At 47.5% G+C, this 17,542-nt stretch overlaps 1 protein-coding gene across 2 annotated transcripts in view; it reads left to right on the forward strand.

Moving 5' to 3' along the window:
• The window catches only part of NEXMIF (neurite extension and migration factor), a 175,051-nt gene that overhangs the window by 59,107 nt on the left and 98,402 nt on the right, over positions 1–17,542 (forward strand). The gene's annotated exons all lie outside the window — the stretch shown is intronic.

The raw sequence follows: 17,542 nt of genomic DNA on the forward strand, positions 1-17,542 counted from the left end.
AAAGACCTTTGAGATCATTGAGTCCAACCATAAATGTAACACTGCCAGTTCACCACTAAACCGTGTCCCTGAGCACCACATCTATGCATCTTTTAAATACCTCCAGTGATGGTGACTCAGCCGCTTCCCTGGGCAGCTTGTGCCAATGCTTGATAACCCTTTCAGTGAATCAATATTTTCCCAGTATCCAATCTAAACCTCCCCTGGTGCAGCTTGAGGCCATTTCCTCTCGTCCTATCGCTTGTTACTAGGCAGAAGAGTCCGACCCGCGTCTTGCTACAGCCTCCTTTCAGGCAGTTGTAGAGAGCGAGAAGGGCTCCCCTCAGCCCCCTCTTCTCCAGGCTAAACCCCCCCAGCCCCCTCAGCCGCCCCCCAGCACACTTGTGCTCCAGACCCTGCCCCAGCCCCGCTGCCCTTCTCTGGACACGCTCCAGCCCCTCCAGGCCCTTCTTGTCCCGAGGGGCCCAAACCTGAGCCCGGCATTCGAGGTGGGGCCTCCCAGGGCCGAGCACAGGGGCCCCATCCCTGCCCGGCTCCTGCTGGCCACACCAGTGCTGACACAAGCCCGGGGGCTGGTGGCCTCCTTGGCCACCCGGGCACTGCTGGCTCATGCCCAGCTGGCTGTCAGCCAGCACCCCCAGGGCCTTCTCCGCCGGGCACTTCCCAGCCCCTCTGCCCCAGGCCTGGGGCGTTGCCTGGGGTTGGTGTGACCCAAGGGCAGGACCCGGCCCTGGGCCTTGTTAAACCTCACACAACTGGCCTCGGCCCATCGATCCAGCCTGTGCAGGTCCCTCTGCAGAGCCTCCCTGCCCTCCAGCAGGTCAAGACTCCCGCCCAACTTGGTGTCATCTGCAAACTTAATGAGGGCGCACTCGATCCCCTTGCCCAGATCATTGATAAGGATATTAAACAGGACCGGCCCCAACACTGAGCCCTGGGGAACCCCGCTCGTGACCGGCCGCCAGCCGGGTTTAGCTCCATTCACCACGACTCTCTGGGCTTGGCTATCCAGCCAGTTTTTTTACCCAATGAAGAGCACACCTGTCCAAGTCGTGAGCAGCCAGTTTCTCCAGGAGAATGCTGTGGGAAATAGTGTCAAAGGCTTTACTAAAGTCTAAGCAGACAACATCCACAGGCTTTCCCTCATCTACGAAGCGGGACACCTTGTCAGAGAAGGATCATCTACTTCCAATGCCCCTGTCATGGGCAGGGACACCTTCCACTAAACCAAGTTGCTCAAAGCCCAATCTGACATGGCCTTGAACACTTCCAGGGATGATGGGGCACCCACAGCTTCTCTGGGCAACCTGTTCCAGTGCCTCACCACCCTCATAGTGAAGAATTTCTTCCTCATATCTAATTTAAATCTACCCTCTTTCAGTTTAAAGCCTTTACTTCTTGTCCTATCACTACATGCCCTTGTAAAAAGTCCCTCTCCAGCTTTCTTGTAGGGCTCCTTCAGGTCCTGGAAGGCTGCTGTAAGGTGTCCCCAGAGCCTTCTCTACTCCAGGCTGAACAACCCCAACTCTCTCAGCCTGTCTTCATAGGAGAGGTGGTTCAGCCCTCTGATCATCTTCACGGCCCTCCTCTGGACCTACTCCAACAGGTCTGTGTCCTCCTTATGTTGGGGGCCCCAGAGCTGGACTCGGTACTGCAGGTGGGATCTCAGCAGAGTGGAGGAGAGGGGCAGAATTGACCTGGTGGCCAAGCTTCTTTTGATGCAGCTCAGGATACTGTTGGCCTTCTGGGCTGCAAGCACGCCTTGATGGCTCGTATCCAGCCAACACCCCCAGGTCCTTCTCCTCAGGGCTGTTCCCAATCCATTCTCCTCGCAGCCTGTATTTGTGCTTGGGATTGCCCCGACGCATGTGTAGGACCTTGTACTTGGCCTTGTTGAACTTCATGAGGTTTCATGCGTGCCCACCTCTCCAGGCTGTCAGGGTCCCTCCGGATGGCATCCCTCCCCCCAGCATGTCGACCGCACCACACAGCTCGGTGTTGTCGGCTGACTTGCTGAGGGCACGCTCGATCCCACTGTTGGTGTTGCTGACAAAGATGTTAAACAGCACCGGTCCCAATAGCGTGACCCCTGAGGAGCACCATTGGTCTCCTCAACTGACGGAGGTTCTAGTTCACAAAATGGGCTGGAATTATTAATTCTGGTAGCAGGAGTGTGAAATACAGAATTGCTGTTTTCATGGAGAAAGGGGAGGCCACCATGTTGAGCAAGCACTTGTCCCTTCAGAGCTGGCTCCAGAAAGAGTGATGTATTTTATTTTTTTTCTTTTTTTTTTTTTGTATGTGCTCAAAATATTTAAACGTTGCATGTGGGGAAAAAAACACAATTAAAACATTAATTATTAGTGCTGAGAGTATTTTGAGTCATTTTTGTATTCAATTGGCTGTAATTAAATACTCAGTGAACACAAAATTAGGTCATATATTATGTAAATAGGATGAGACATCCACTAGCTCTAGCAACAAACGCTTTGGAGTCCTTAAGGGTACAATTCACGATTGGACTCTTGGAGCCTAATCGGTTCTGTCTGACCCTGATTTCCTCCTCTGTCACATGCCCACCTGAATGCAGGGCAAATACCGAGGAGGGCGCAGGGTGAGACCGATGATAGGTCATCTGCTGCCTCCAGCTGTGGCCTGATGTTCTCAGCCAGTTTGAGATGAGCTGTGTGTGGGGGAAGACTTTCTCCTTGCCCCCAGTGGACCTCTCTTCTCTGCTGTGGTCCAGCCATGTGACTTGAGCACATCCTTTAGATGCGGGCAGAATGAATTTAGGTATATTAAAACAAAAATTAATAGATGCTTAACCATTACGCTGAGTGAGGCTTGGAGCGCTCGGCAGTGCCCAGGATCATGCCCTCTATTCTCTTAACATGACACTTGATACCTTCTGTTTTAGCGTTCATAATTACAAATGCCAAACCTGATTTTGCTCCCTTTGAGGATAGTGGGAGCAGTAACAGGTCCATTATTATTAGTCAGAACAATTATGTAGCTCTTAAAGAAAGAAAAAAAAATTCAAGGTGTTGGATTCTGCTTTCTCGTGACAGGGACTTGCCCGCTGGGGGTGCATGCTGTGTGAAGCAGCGTTTTGTGGCAGTCTGAAGTCACTTCATCCTCATGTCCTCCACTCATTGCAGTCTTTGTTCCCGTCTCCAGAAGTAGCTCTCAAGGAGCACCACCATCCTCCCTTGTTCCTTTCTCCCCAGCTCTCCGATTTCTCACTTTTTAATCTGAACACAAGCCTCTGGATGTATGAGGCACGTGGAGGAGAACAAGAGCATGTTAGGAGGTGCTGGTGGCTGAGTGGGGAAGCAAGAAAAAAAAATTAGAGGTAGCTGTCTCCCTAACCTTTCCTGGTCCTCCACCACCCGTTCGTTTCCTACCCAACCCTGGTTTGTTTCCTACTGAAAGATGCTGCAGTTCAGAGCTGATGAGGGAATGATCCATCAAATATTCTGTTTGAGTCCTTCAGATATTAGTTTTCTGGAGTGTGAGTGGTTTAGTGCTGCTTGTATTCTTCAGGTGATGGAAGAAGCAGATTTTAGTTTGTTATACTTCAAGTTTTTAGGAGAGATGTTTTCTCTAGCCTCCTTCTTCCTTCTGTGCGACCCATGCCCTGACCTGGCACCTTTATTTTACAGAATGTCTTTCCTTAGCCCACAAGTGATTCGTCATAGATCCCTGACAAATGGCAGGGCAGGTTTAAATCAGTAAGAAAAGATCAGTCTTCTTGTTGGGAGCGAGGGCAATCCATGGGAAGGTGTGGCGGGAACTACAGTGTTCCTGAACCCTAACGTGGGGGATCAGAATTGGTCTGTAAAAGGGAAATCAGAGAGCATATTACTGTAAGGGAGATGGCATGTGATTTTTATACCTAGGTAGTTTGTTTCCTAACTGACCATGAGATAGGAGGGTGCTTGCCTGTACGAGAGCTGGTCCGTGCACCTTGAATTACTATGGCTGGAGTCGCAGGAAAGGACCGCAGCGCTGGGCTCTCAGCAGCTGAGCCCATGCTGGGAAGCGGGCTTGCAACATCAGGCACTTCTCTCACCTCTTGTTGTTCTGAGCAGCAAATTATACAGTTGCCTCCCTCGGTTTGCCTTGCCATAGTACCTCTGGAATTGGGGTATAATACCCGGTGTGTGCAGTCCAGTATTTAGAAGTCAAAAGGTTATTTATTTGACTCAGCTGCAATAAACCTATGTGGACCTTTAAGGTTGGTTGATGTTTTGTAAAGGTGGGCAACTTCTAGGAGCTGGTGGGTGTGATCCTGGGAATGGGATGTGAGTTACTGTTTGCTTTCGGTAATAATAACTGCTGGGGAAAAATGAGTCAGACTGGACATGCTGAGGACCTGATATTTCACTTTCAAACTTCCTTCTAGCTGGGTGGGTCAGGCTTGACTGCTTTCAGCTTCATACTGTCAGGAGGCATGGATTTGGCTTATCAAGCAGTGCTGGGCTTGCTAAGTGTTGGCAGACATTATAGAAAAGCGAGATGCTATTCATGCTGCAGTGGATAAGAAGTTGGAAAGCATTGGTTTAAGATTGCAAGAGGCTGAGAGGAAAATTGAAGTCATGGAGATAACGATCATTGGACCTAATGCTGCTCTTGCTGAGAATGCCAAAGACCAGGTTGTAAGGCGTGCAGAAGTCCAGTTGATGATCTGGAAAATAAGTGCAGATTGAGTATTGCCTTCTTGGTGGGAGAATCTTGTGAATATATTGACAGAGAAGCAGAGATTCATGTGCTTGTTGCAGGGTGCTGGTTGAGCTGCATAAATGCTAGGTGAAATTTTTTAAGTGCTTCAGTATGCTGTAAGGGTATCACGTTAATGAAATATCAAGCTACTATCGGTGCCTTCCCGGGACAATAAATCAGTGAATATTATTAAATGACATAGTGACTTGAAACTGTTCCGTATGTTGCAACTCTAACAAAAAAAAATATACTTTTTTTTCACTATGTGTTGGGGGATCGTTCAGCCTAACGTCTCAGGAGGCAATATTATTGCTCAGTGACTTCTGTGTGTCATTTGGTTTTGGCTTTTTCTCATATATCTTTTTAAAAAAAAAAAGTTTAATATTGGTCTCACTGAAAAGCATCTAGGGTACTCTGCCTTCTTATTGCCAACAGGTTATCGTTTAATAAAACACTTTCTATTTATATATAAATTGGCAGAGAGAGAAGTCCAGACCATAGTTGGTGCCACAGGCCTACATCTTTTCTTTTCTTTTTCTTTTTTTTTTTTTTTTAAGAGGAAGGAGAATGAGATTCTTAGGTTAAACTGTTTTTACCAACTGCATTATGTGCCAATAGGTAGCGAATAGATAACATCTTCTCAGTTGTATGCACAATCAGATTTAATCCTCCAGCAACGGAGATTTTGTGTGCAGCTGCTGACAGAAGATTTTATTTGCCTGGCAAAGGCCTCTGTGGGCAGAGAAAATTTTCCCCATCAACAAGAGCGGTCCTTCAGCATGTTTTTGGACTGTCCTCCTTCGAAATTGTTCCTTCTTGAAGTTCCACTGATTTCTTCCAAACCATTAGACCATCCCCTATTAAAAATATTTTTTATATTTATATTTTATATCTAATATAAAAATCACCATCCTGACCTTTTCCTCTGCGTTTCTGCAGTTGCCGTGACCCGCTTTCCTCTCCCTGGGACACCAGTGCTGTGTCCCACCGCCCCGGGCTGGGAGGGAGGACTCGATGTTGTTCTGGGTCGTGCCTGCTCCTGGTTCCACGCTTGCTTGGGAAGGGCCGTAAAAAGGGATACGTGGATTAACCATTCCTTTGTCTGTATTATGCTTTTGTGCCAGATGTGTTACGTTCCCCGATACGGGTCGTTCCTTGCAGAAGTGCTGTGGGTATCGCTGTCCGGCATGTCTGCATCGGGTGCATTTCCTTTGCAGGAGAACAAGGGATTGCTTCCCCTTCTTTCTTTGCAAAAGCAGTTATGTGCAATAAAAGCCGTGCTGTGTTTATCAGTCCCATCTTCTCGTATTGCTTGGGATTTCAAACTTCGTTTTCCTACTACGAAAACAGATAGATGCTGGAAGTTTTCCTTTGGCCTGGGGCTTTCTGTAGTAAAAGAGAATTTGGAAATCAAGGATTATATTCTACTCAAAGGATAATTTCACATAATGCAAAGTCTGATCATTTAAAAGATTTAATTTTTTCCTGATCCAAACTGTTCTTGTGTTTTGTTTTTCCCTGAAATCCCCACAAAGTGGATGGAGATTATCTCTTATGGGGGTTTGGTCTGTGTGGCACCTCTGTGCAGAACCCAGGGCCAGTTCTGGCGGGGTCTGTGTTGGAGTAACGCGTCTCGTTCTACTCCGGCGTGGAAAGCGGTCAGCGGTGTCTCTGGGCTGTTATTTATTAATACCTCTATCGCGGTCGTGCTGTGGTGCGTTAGGCACGGTACAAGGGCGCAGTGAAAGGGGCTGTGCGGGCTGCTGGACCAGCTCCTCTCCTACCTGGGGAGATGCTCTGGGCCACAGAAGCGTCCGAGGCGTTTTTCACGAGCCGATCGGTAAGACCCGTGCTCCTTTTTGCGGGCTCGTGCTTGGCTGTGCCGGGAGCGGGATGACCTGGTGAAACAGCCGGGAGATGGGGAGGAACGGAGGGTGAAAAGGAAACGGGGCAATTAACTCATTTCGAAAAGAACAAAAAGTTTGTTGTGCTAAAAATACCCAGCCGCGTTATTGATACTCCATTTCACAGCAGTGCCACTGAGCTGTTTCAAGGGGATGAATGGGAGGGGTAGCGATACAGATCTGCTTGGAGAAATAGGGTGGCCAAAAGCATGCTGAGGGTCCAGGGAGAAGAGCGGAGATGGTGAGCACCCGCACCATGAGGTCTCACCAGGCAGCGTGCTGGGGCTCTGTCGCCCCTGGGAAGACAGCCCTGCCTGCCTGGGGTGTGATTTCAGCAGTGGCAGTCACCCCGGTTTTGGAGGGGCTGAGCAGCTGTCCTTTCGCTGGGGAGATGTGAAGAGAGTTCAAGGGCAGGCGGTGCACGGAGGTGCGCGTCATGCCGCGAACCCTTTGGCAGGCATCTGCCGAGAGCCTGTAAACTCGAAATGGAGGCATGTAGCGTGCGAGGGCTGAGCGTGTAGGCTGGTGTCCAGCCTCCGAGTATTTTTTTTGTGTTCGAGCAGCTGTTTGCAGGACCAAAGGGGGTGGGGGGAGGAACATGCTGTGTGGCTACCCATCTCCTGGCCTGCGCTTTACTGGCCGCTTAAAAAGCTTTGCTCGCCAGCAAAGTTTCCTATCTTTCTACTACGTGTGATTTTTGGTTTAACTCCTCTGGTTTTCTGCGCTGTACCGACAAGCGTAGGAATACATTTCTATGAGCTGCCTAAAATGTGAAGATCTTTTTGATTACCTGTGAGATTGCTTAGGAAATTTCTGTCCTTTGTTGTATTGCACATGCTCCTAATACATTTACAAGCAAGCCACACACTGGGACAAAACTAGGTCACTGGTAGACTCCTTACTGGACAGATGTTTAATTTTCCCAATTCACCCCCTATATTAAGCAACATAATTGTGATTTTAGGGGTAGCTGAATCTTGCTGCCCATAGCTAATTTTTATTGTGGGTCCATCCGAAGGTTGAATTTTGGAGGCACAAAATGAGAGTTTTTCGTACATGGGAGAAAGCGGGATATTTTGTCTTTGACTCTCAGTGGGAGGTCACAGCCTTTTGTGCTGGCAGCTCTGAAACCAGCACAAACTGGGGTGATTAGCTCCCTTTTCTAATGAGTACACAAAGCTGATTGTGAATGAGCCAGTGGGTTCATTGTGCAACCTTGGCCCGCATTTAATCCTTTATGTGAGACCCTCTTTTACACAGGGACAGCAATTGGAATCCAATTTACACCGGGCTGGGCATTAAATCTCCTTACGCTGGCGATACTACTAATCAATGAAATTGAAATTCAATTGCCGTTAGTAGTCTCTTCCCTTCAGTTACGCCACTTGCTTTCTGCTACGCTGCGCGTTTTAAGAGAGATGAAGCCCTTAAGTGGGAAACACTTTGTCTTCCTAATACAAGAATAAACAATGTCTCACTTCTTGGCAAAACACATCCGAAGTACTGTGTAACAAGCAGGAGAGATCTTAAAAGTCCATCAAGAGACGTTATGGTAATTTTGCAAGAACGACCACCTTGCTTTTAGTGGGAATTATCTAAATATGAAGATAAAAGGAAGAAGAAAGGGAGCTTGACGTGTAGAGAGACACATGAAAGGTTTCCGGAGAGGCTTTCTGTGCTGCACGGAGATATTAGCAGTTGAGTTTTCTGGTAAGCACCTTAAAAGCAAGGAGAGTTTCTTCCTGCCTGGTTTTCACTTTAACAAGCAGGACTTGTTAAATCTGTTTTGGGTTGCATCAGAGAGCAGTAAATGACAAAGAGGAGACATCATATGCATCACTTGTTTTCTTTTCAAGGAACACTGTGAATGCTGACTAATCAGCCCCTTCCGGCAACCTTGGGAGCTACAAAATCACAGTTGAAGAAACTTCCCGGTGTTGCAATTGAGGAACTGAGACACAGAAAGATAAAAACAAATTTTTAGGAGCATCAGTGTTTGGGCACCCACGTGTGATGGGGAGGAATGATTTCAGAAGCACTGAATGCCCATTGTCTGGAAACCAAGCAGCTGAAATGTCTCACCTGGGGGAGTAATAAATGGGAATGCCACGAATCATGGCTCGCTCTTGGAAATTTTGGCCGGTTGTGGCTTTTGAAAAACAGCAGGTTTGTGCCTTGGAACCGCTCAGGTCAGGAGTTGCTCTGTTCTTGTCCCCATCTATTACTCTTGCTGCCTGCAACCCCTTGAAATATTCATTCTGCCTTTTATTCATCAGGGCTGTTTAATACCCCAGGCATAACGATGATCTGGAACGTTGGTATTCTGTTACAGTCATTGTTTTGGGATTATCTAGAAAGCTGACACTGGGCTGGAAATTAGTGAGTATATATTCCTGTTGCAACCAGCGTGCCAGGTGTATTTGTTTAAAAAAATCATGAAGTAGCCTCCCCAAAATCAAGTGATACTTTTTACACAATTAACTGAGTTTGCTTTTTATTTCTCACCTAGTTTCTGGGCCATTGGGATGCACGGTGGTTGCTTCTCCAAGCTTTTATTTGCAGCTACCGGAGTTGGAAATCTAGCTTGGGGCGGGGTGGGGTGGGGGGAGGTATTTTTTAATACAGCCCAAGGAATTTGTGGACAGAAGCATTAAGAGGAATACTACAAAACTCATAGTAAAAATCACAGGAAGTGCCATTGCTGCTAAACTGAAGAAGAGTTTAGCCGTTGCCCGTGCTTGCGCGGCGTTCTGCCTTGCTTTCGCTGTGAAAACGCAGCGCTGCAGAGCCCTGCAGGTGGTCTTACATTTACAGGACTTCCTCTGTCCTGAGGAATCCGAAACTCAAGCTGAGATGACTTCAGGGCCTCCCAGGACAGCATGAGGGCTGTCGGGTCGGACGGCACAGAGTCACAGAATCATTTAGGTTGTAAAAGACCTTTGAGATCAGCGAGTCCAAATGTAAACCTAACATTGCCAAGTCCACCGCTAAACCATGTCCCTGAGCACCACGTCTGCAGCGCTGATGGGAAGGGGAGGCATCGGGAAGCAGAGCGTTACTGAATTTCAATTATTTTTTTTAACCTGGCATTTTCAAATTTCAAATTTCTCATCTGAGAAAGCAGAAGCTTCTCCTAGCAGCGACCAAACGTACCGCGGAGGAGACTGCCCACCTTCGAACTGAAAAATGCACTTTTGGAGGGTGGTGCTTTGGGGTTCCTGGGCTGAGAGATTGTGTTGGTACGTCTACGTTCCACCTTAATTTGGTTATATATCGGTGACCTTTCCTCTCTGATCCCAGGCTCTGTGCCATCCAGATTGAGTTATTGCAGAGTTTTCTGAACAAGGCTAAGCTAAAAGGCCAGCGAGAACTTAAAATTGGTACAAAATGTAGCTGCCTGCCTGTTTGATGGCCGTAGCTGCGGGGAGTGTGTTTGACTTGTTCTTCAGTGGTTCACGCTTATTTCCACAAACAAATTAAAAAAGAACCCACAACCCAAAACCAACTCAAACCCAAAAAATGCAAACCAAACCCCCACGATTATTACTTCAAGCTGCTGCTCTTGTTTCAGAGATGCCAGATTCCTTCCACAAGCCACTGAGGAAGACGAGGTTTAGCTGCAGTGATTGCAAGGTAATCGGTGCATACGTAATAGCCACAAGCTTTAAACCACTGGGCTTTTTCAGAGGGTGAGTCTGGATGTTGCAATTGATTCAGTCAGGAAAAGTCTGGTTGACCTTTCAGGCAAAGTTGATCTGCTAGCCTTTAAGGTGAGGGTATTTTATTTTTGTTTCTTATTTTGTACAAATACAGCAGCCTGACTTAAGGACAGATGCACTAAAGTGTGCAGTTGAGCCTGTTTAATAAGTGAAACGTTTTGGGGCATTTGATTTTGTGACCTCTTCTTCTGTGAGCAAGTTGAACTTGAGCACTTTGCAGGGAGTGTTATTTTGTGGAGAGGGAACATTGATCTTATTTGGCAGAAAATAAATGGATGTTTGTGTTATGACGCCTATTCAAGTACTTTCTTTTATGTATCTGCAGGATGCTCTGCCCTGAAATCAGATCTCGTCTGACTGATACATTTTAAGCAGGATGATTCTGACTCTTTCACAACTTTCAAGTGTCAATGTGTTAATGTTTTGCCCAGCACATTATTTCTAACAGGCTGAACTTTCATTGTGTTTTCGCAGTTTGGGTTTACGTTTAACTTGAGGCTTTCATAGTTATTTAATTCTTCATAATTTTTGACGCCCTGGTAGCCACACGACTGCCCCAAGATTGCAGAGAAAAAGACAAACACCCATCCTCCCCGGCTTTATTTTCTAAAGATCTTCCGTTCTCTGCCCAACCTCCAAGCCCCCAAATCTGAGCCCCGGGGGAACATCGGAAGTTGCTTCCTCAGACCTGTCAACTCTTGCGCTTTTAGGATGAGCCTAATGATGTTGAGCCCTATATGATCCTTTCACACTTGTCTCCTTCAATCTCACACCGCAAGACAAGTAGTGGCTGTGTGGAGGGAGGGATGAAAGTCCTGCTACGGTAGAAATCTGCAAAACGAACGCACTGGCTGTGAAGGAAATTTGGGATCAGATGCAAATCCTGTGTGTAGCATAGCTGGTTGTTTTTTTTTTTTTTCCCCTCTTCAGTTTAATATGATTTTTTGTCTTGATGCATAGGAAATCAAATCAGGTTTTGGAGGGACACGGGGCAGGATAAGAGTGAAGAATTATCTTGAGTGTTTCCCATCTGCCTGATGTTATGTACGTGGGAGTAAATAGCAGGATTTGACTGTAAAGGGAAGAGAATTAGTGCTGAAATTGAGTACATAGGTGGCCACAAGCCTAATGTTTCAGAGGTTGACCCTCTCTGCCTTTTTTTAACCAATTATGAGACCACTTGTCCTGAGGACATTTTGTGCCTGGAGGCTCCATATAAAAATACTGGGGTTGCATTAACAGACTCATACGGTCCTCTCTCTAACCACTGCATACCACCCACCATGTCCCCTGCGCTTTTTCCCACTGAAGATGGGTAAGAAATGCTGCCAGGGTAAATTTTGGGAGCAACTGGTGTGCAGCACTATTGGGCTGCCTGGATTCTGTAGCATGAAGTCATCCCTTTTTCCCCTCTGTTGTTTGCTTTTCACCTTAATCTGTGAGCAGTTTCCTCTACTTCCATTTTCTGGTGAGTCACAGAGGAGCAGAGAAACAGCCTAAACACAGATGGAAGTGGAATACCTGGGTCGCTGAGCCTGCTGCCTCAGTTTCTCTCCAGAGTGCACTTTCTGCAGGTAATGGTTGGAAAATCATGCGTAGGTGCTACAAACACACGAAGTCATGTGAGAGTGGCCTTGCTTGCCCCGTGGCTGCTAGATCGATTTTACGCACCAATGAAATGTAGATCAGATTTATTTTGTCTGCGAACAGTGTAGCTGCCTCTTTTCTAACTATTATCCTTGTGTTTTTTGCCTCTCGTGGGTAGTTACGAGCTAATTTTGTACAGGGCTCTGATTTTGATGTAGCAGAACAGTACTGAAGCCACATAAACAAATGCTGAGCATCCCCTCCTCTACAAGAGTAGCTGTAGGTACGTAAGACATCGTGATGGAGATGCCTCCCATGCGCGGGCCGTGGCTGGAGGGTGCACAGGTACCGAGGGACAGTCCCCACTCCAGAGGAGCACCCGGTGAATGAAGTGGGTGGAAAGAAATGGGATGGGAAGACATCTTACTAAAGGTTTTGCTGCTTTATCCTTACTTGCTCAGTTCTAAATAGATCTGGGTCTTTCGTCACTTAGAACTTGTCTGTAGTGGGGTCCCCTGTCAAAAACATGGGTCTTGAGGCTCTGCTGGATTTGAACCTTCCTGTGTACACACACGGCTGCAGCACACCAGGTACTCGGGGGAGGTGGGGGGAGTAGGGACACATGACTATTTTGCCAGCAAAGGCTGATGTCAGACCTCTGGGTAGTTAAAAAACAAATTCAAGCAGCCCATTGTGGGGAACCTGAGAAAGTGCTGTCACCAGCCAGGTTCTCAGTGAACGCTGGCCCTTGCCCAGCGGTCAAACGGCTGATTTACTATGTGCTTTCCCCCATTGCTGTGCATCAGGCCAGAGCCGCTGGGTGGACTTTTTAAAATTTAAAAAAACCAAACTGTTTTATTGGATTTGTGAACTTTCTTTGTGGTTTGCCAAATGACCAGCATTAAAAATTACAGTCTTTGGCTGTAGGTGTAAAGGTTGTGATAGCAAATCGGAATTCCAGCGTCGGAAATTTGGCTTTGTAGGAGGCAGGCGCATAAATCAAGGCAGAGCTGATTAAACGTGCTCTTTCACGAGGCTCTGCGACGGGGCTGACGGCGTTCAGCTTCTCGGCTGAAGTTCCTGAGGGGTCAGAATGCATCGGCAGTGAAGGAGGAAAGCACGTACTCGGGAACGGTGCTAAAGTGGCATCTGTCATCTGAGGGGGTGAAGTGGTATGATGAAGACCATGGGCCGTCCAGGATGGGTGACACCAGTGACCCTGCTGAACCTCCTGGCTGGACAACCACTCTCCTGGCTGAAACCAGGACCAGCAAGTCCTCAGGTCAGGGCCCTTGGTGTTCAGTACTGGCTTCCTGAGGCGTTTTACAGCTGTGCTGCAGGTCCGAACCTGTGCTGTTTCTGACACAGCTGCGATGTCATGGTGGGACACGCGATGACGTGCAGCCCGGTCGGTTCGGGTGGGTTGTGCCGGTGTCTGCGGTAGGAGAAGCCTGGTGGAGCGGCTGGCTGTAGATGTACGGATGTGACAGCGGTTGTCGCTCCCGCCTGTGACCCGGCGTGGCTGTGACCCGGCGTGGCTGTGACCCGGCGTGGCTGTGACCTGCTGTCTGAGATGGTGGCCGCTCTCCTCCAGCTGCACTTCTCCCCAGGGGCTGCGCAGCACCACGGGCTCTGCCTTCAGGGCTTCAGACCGCCGCCTTGCTGCAGCAGACACTTCAGCTGCAACTTGGCTAAACACAAGATTTACTAGTACTTTTGAGACAAACCGGGTATCAGTCACTCTTCTTTTGTCTCTGTTTCCTCATTGCTTTTAGCAGTCGCTCTTTAGGCGTTGAAAACTGCCAGTGTTCTCCATTCCAAAATACTCTTTCCAGTTAGACAATTAGAACCAAATGAATCGCTGCTTCCTCTTGTAGCTGAGAGACCTCCTTAAGAGAAACATCAGGCATGTATTTATGAAAAGGGAGTACAAGCAGGAAAACATGTTTAAAAATGTTTGCCATAACGTGCTGTCTTGAAGCCCTCTAAAAGCCTCCCAAGGGCAGTTCTCCCCAGCCAGGGCTGTGCCGTTCCGCCGGGCGGTGGTGGGGCACCCGAGAGGCACTTAGAGATGCGCGCCAGTCCCGGTCTCCCTACGTGTTAAAACAATATTGTTTTAGCACATACCTACACCGGTGACTGTGCTTTTAATGAATATGCACTATGCTGAACATAAAAGCTAGATAAATCCCCTAGGGACGTTTTCTTTTTTGACTGCTCCAAAATCCTGTTCAAGCGCATTCAGGTTAGTCATCCAACATCTGCTCGCTTTTCGTTCCTATCAGTATTCAGTCAGAGGTAAACTTCTAGGGATAACCTTTGCCAGCACTTCCTTAAATACTCAGCAATATACAGGGAGCACCGGAGAGTGCTCAGATGTTTTTAATACAATCCAAGGACAGCAGAATGCAGCTGCCACCTGCAGTCCGGCATTTGCAGGGGGACACTGACATTTGGGCCGTGCCTAAAAGGTTCTCGGTGAACCCTAAAGAATGGGTTCACTCATTATTTTTTATTATTATTACTTTAATATTTTTTTCTCTTAATTCTGCATCGGCAATAGCTCAATTTTGGGGCTGGAGGCACCGGAGGAAGGGAAGGTCAGTAAGAAAGGTGGGTGGACGTGGCTAGCGTGGGAGCTGTCAGAAGCTGCCGTGGAGCTGGGTGTGAAGGGCTGATGCCTCGATGCCAGCTTCCCTCAGAGCATCCTTCGTGAGGTTCAGCACAGCAGCCGTGAGAAGGCAGCTGGCTCGGTCGTTACCGTCATCATTTACTCTTCCTTCTACACCTTGGCTCTTTTGGGTATCTTGTTTTGAGGATTCAGCTCAAGCTGCCAGCTACCTTGCTTCATTCAAACAGTTGTCCCTGTTTGCCCTGGTTAGTCACCATAAACGAGCTGTTGCATTTGATGCTAACCCAGTGCTAGTCGTCTACTTCTTTTAATAACATTAGAGTCACAACAAATAAATGCTCTGCTTGTATAAATGGCCCTTCCATCCTGCTGTGCTTTTTTGAAGATTGATTTGTAGCCTTTCGTTTCCGTCCCACCCCGGAATTCAAAAGGACAGGTTTTTGTTGTCACAAATTTGGCGAGTTCTAGTGTGAAGAATGAGGACATGCAGTCCAACAGGTGGAAGGGAACACGTGGGCTCTTTTTCAGGCGGTCCGTTGTTTCCAACTAGTGTTTCTTTCATTAGGTGATGGTAGACATAAATTTAAAAAAAAGGGAAAAATATCTCCCAATAGTGGAGACATTACGAGTCAAATGGAAAAAAACCAAGCCTTTATTTTGCTTTGTTTGTTGATACGCTGTAGTTGGATTTTTATTTTTAACTCCCCTTTTTACCAGCTGGGTTATATGGTGACAAACTCGGCAGAGTGACTGCCGTAGCAGAAGCCTCCAGTGCTGGAGCAACGCTCGCAGTCCTGCAGATCGCTTGTAAAGAAGGCAAAGCACAACTAGAGCAGAGTTTCCCCTCTTGCGCCCTGACATCTCCGTGGTTGGTGCCTGCTCCCCCTTCGGCCCCAGGCTGACTCTGAGAGCAAAGCCGCCAGGTTATAACAATTCCAGCAGCAGTGAAGCGAGCCCCTCTGTTTTCCGTTGATGCCCAGTAGCCATTGCTCTAACTTTTAATAGAGGGTGCGGTTTGCCTTGTGTTTCAGTAGTACTTATGTTGAAATTAATTCTTATTATGTGTCCTTTGTTCTTGGTCGCCACTGTGTGATTTTTTCCCCCTCCCCCCCCCCCCCCCCCCCCCCCCCCCCCGCAAATTAAACATAAGACATTGTGGTGGGTTGCAATCTCAAGGGATTAATTCTGCAATTTCCAGCCTGATGTTCTTTTGTCCTGGAATGAAAATGGTCGTCTTAGGTAATGGCTATTTTTATACAACCATTTGTTCACTGAGAACTGGGTTGAGACCTCCAGTAGCGTATCATTGACTGCTAAACAGCCGTCGTGCAATTCAGATCACTTCTGGACTTGGCTACGCCGTTGTCAGAGATGGAAAAGCAAAAACGACCTTGTGTGGTCTTATCAACCCCAGTCAAGGCCCCTCCCTTTCGATTCTGTCTCTTTTTTATTTGGTGCGACTCAGGAAACCTTCATTTTAGGTGACAGGTAGAAATCTGGATGTGCAAATGAGAAATTGTGCATTTGTTGATTTTTGTTTTTGTTAAAAAAAAAAACCCAAGAAAAATATAAAATATTGCTGCAGTATCTTGTGGTTAGCTGGGAGGACCGCAGTGCTTGGGTGCATACAAATGTATTAGTGTTTGGAGGTGTTCGGATGCAGCCCTGGGAAGCGGTGTTTGGATTGCACGCGCGTAGACTTAGGCTTGGACCGAGCGCGCTTTTGAGCTAGCGCGAACAGCCGAGATGGCGTGGCCCTACACCGCCCCTGGCTGCGGGTGGTGGCTTCCCGCCGGTCCGCGGTCTTCCTAACTCATCGCTGCCCTCTAAAAAAGCCCCTTGAAGAATCTGAAGCTGCTTCTGCATCTTATTTTCTGTTAAACTCATCTCTTCCCAGCGAGCAGTTCTGGCCAGGCCCACCGGCGGGGTGGGAGACGCGGGGGCAAGGTGCCGGTGGGAGCTGCCAGGGCTGCGCCGGCGGTTCGGCCGCGCCGCCTCCCTCTCCCGGCGGCGTGCCCGCTCCCCTTCCTGCCGGGTGAGGGACGGGTGCTGTTGCGCTTCCTAACAGAAAGCGAAATGACACATTTTTAAGTGTTGAAAATGCTTCCCAAGCTTTTTTGAGGTTAAAACCCAAGCCAGGGGTATTGCCTTTACCTTAGGGAAAAGGAAACTGAGGCAAAGAGAGGGAGTGTCAGAGGCTCATTTAGAGTCCTGAGGGTTCGTTGTGCAATCGATTCGGTGGACCAAGCTCCTCCTAAATTAAACTATTAAAAAGCTAATAGTGAAAACAAGCAAGCCAAAATCAAAATGCAGAGCAAAAAGTAGAATACTGTAAACTATCCATACGTTTCTTAGCCCTCGTACAGGGGGGATACATACAGGGATTTATTTCTCAGGAATTATTTTATTTAGTTAATACTATTAAATAAATAATGCTGTAACTTTTTCAAGGCTTCTTTTTTTTAATAAGCCCAGCCACACCGGTTGGACATTGCCTTAGTGCTGAATCGGCTCATGGATCACTATGCTCTGAAGTTTGTATTAATCAGCGCTCTGCAGTCAGTGTATTGTTGCTTCATTAACCTACTTGTTTTTAAGTATCTGTAAATCACAAAGAGGAGAAGTCATGCTGCTAGCTGAGAAAGCAGCCCTGTTTGTAGCATCTCTCCTCCCTGAATCACGTTACTGGTTAGCACTTAGGGGTTTGGGTTTTTTTTCCCTTTCCCCCGTTTTTCTTACCTGTGAAATTCGTGGCGTAGCCTAGAAGGGCGTTTCAGATGTGTGTATCTAAAATTGCAAGTGCTGTTGCTTTTAACATCCAAGCTCCCTGGGGATATTTGGTTCTGGAATACATCTATTCTCCAAGTGCTATTTCACTGCTCACAATGTCACAGCTAAGGTCTTGTTGTTCAGTGGGTAGATTTTATTTGTCAATGAGCTGTGTCTTCCTAAAGAGACAGAGAATTGCCATAAAAATG

Source organism: Phalacrocorax aristotelis, chromosome 11 (assembly GCF_949628215.1).
Source record: "Phalacrocorax aristotelis chromosome 11, bGulAri2.1, whole genome shotgun sequence".
Lineage (NCBI taxonomy): Eukaryota > Metazoa > Chordata > Aves > Suliformes > Phalacrocoracidae > Phalacrocorax > Phalacrocorax aristotelis.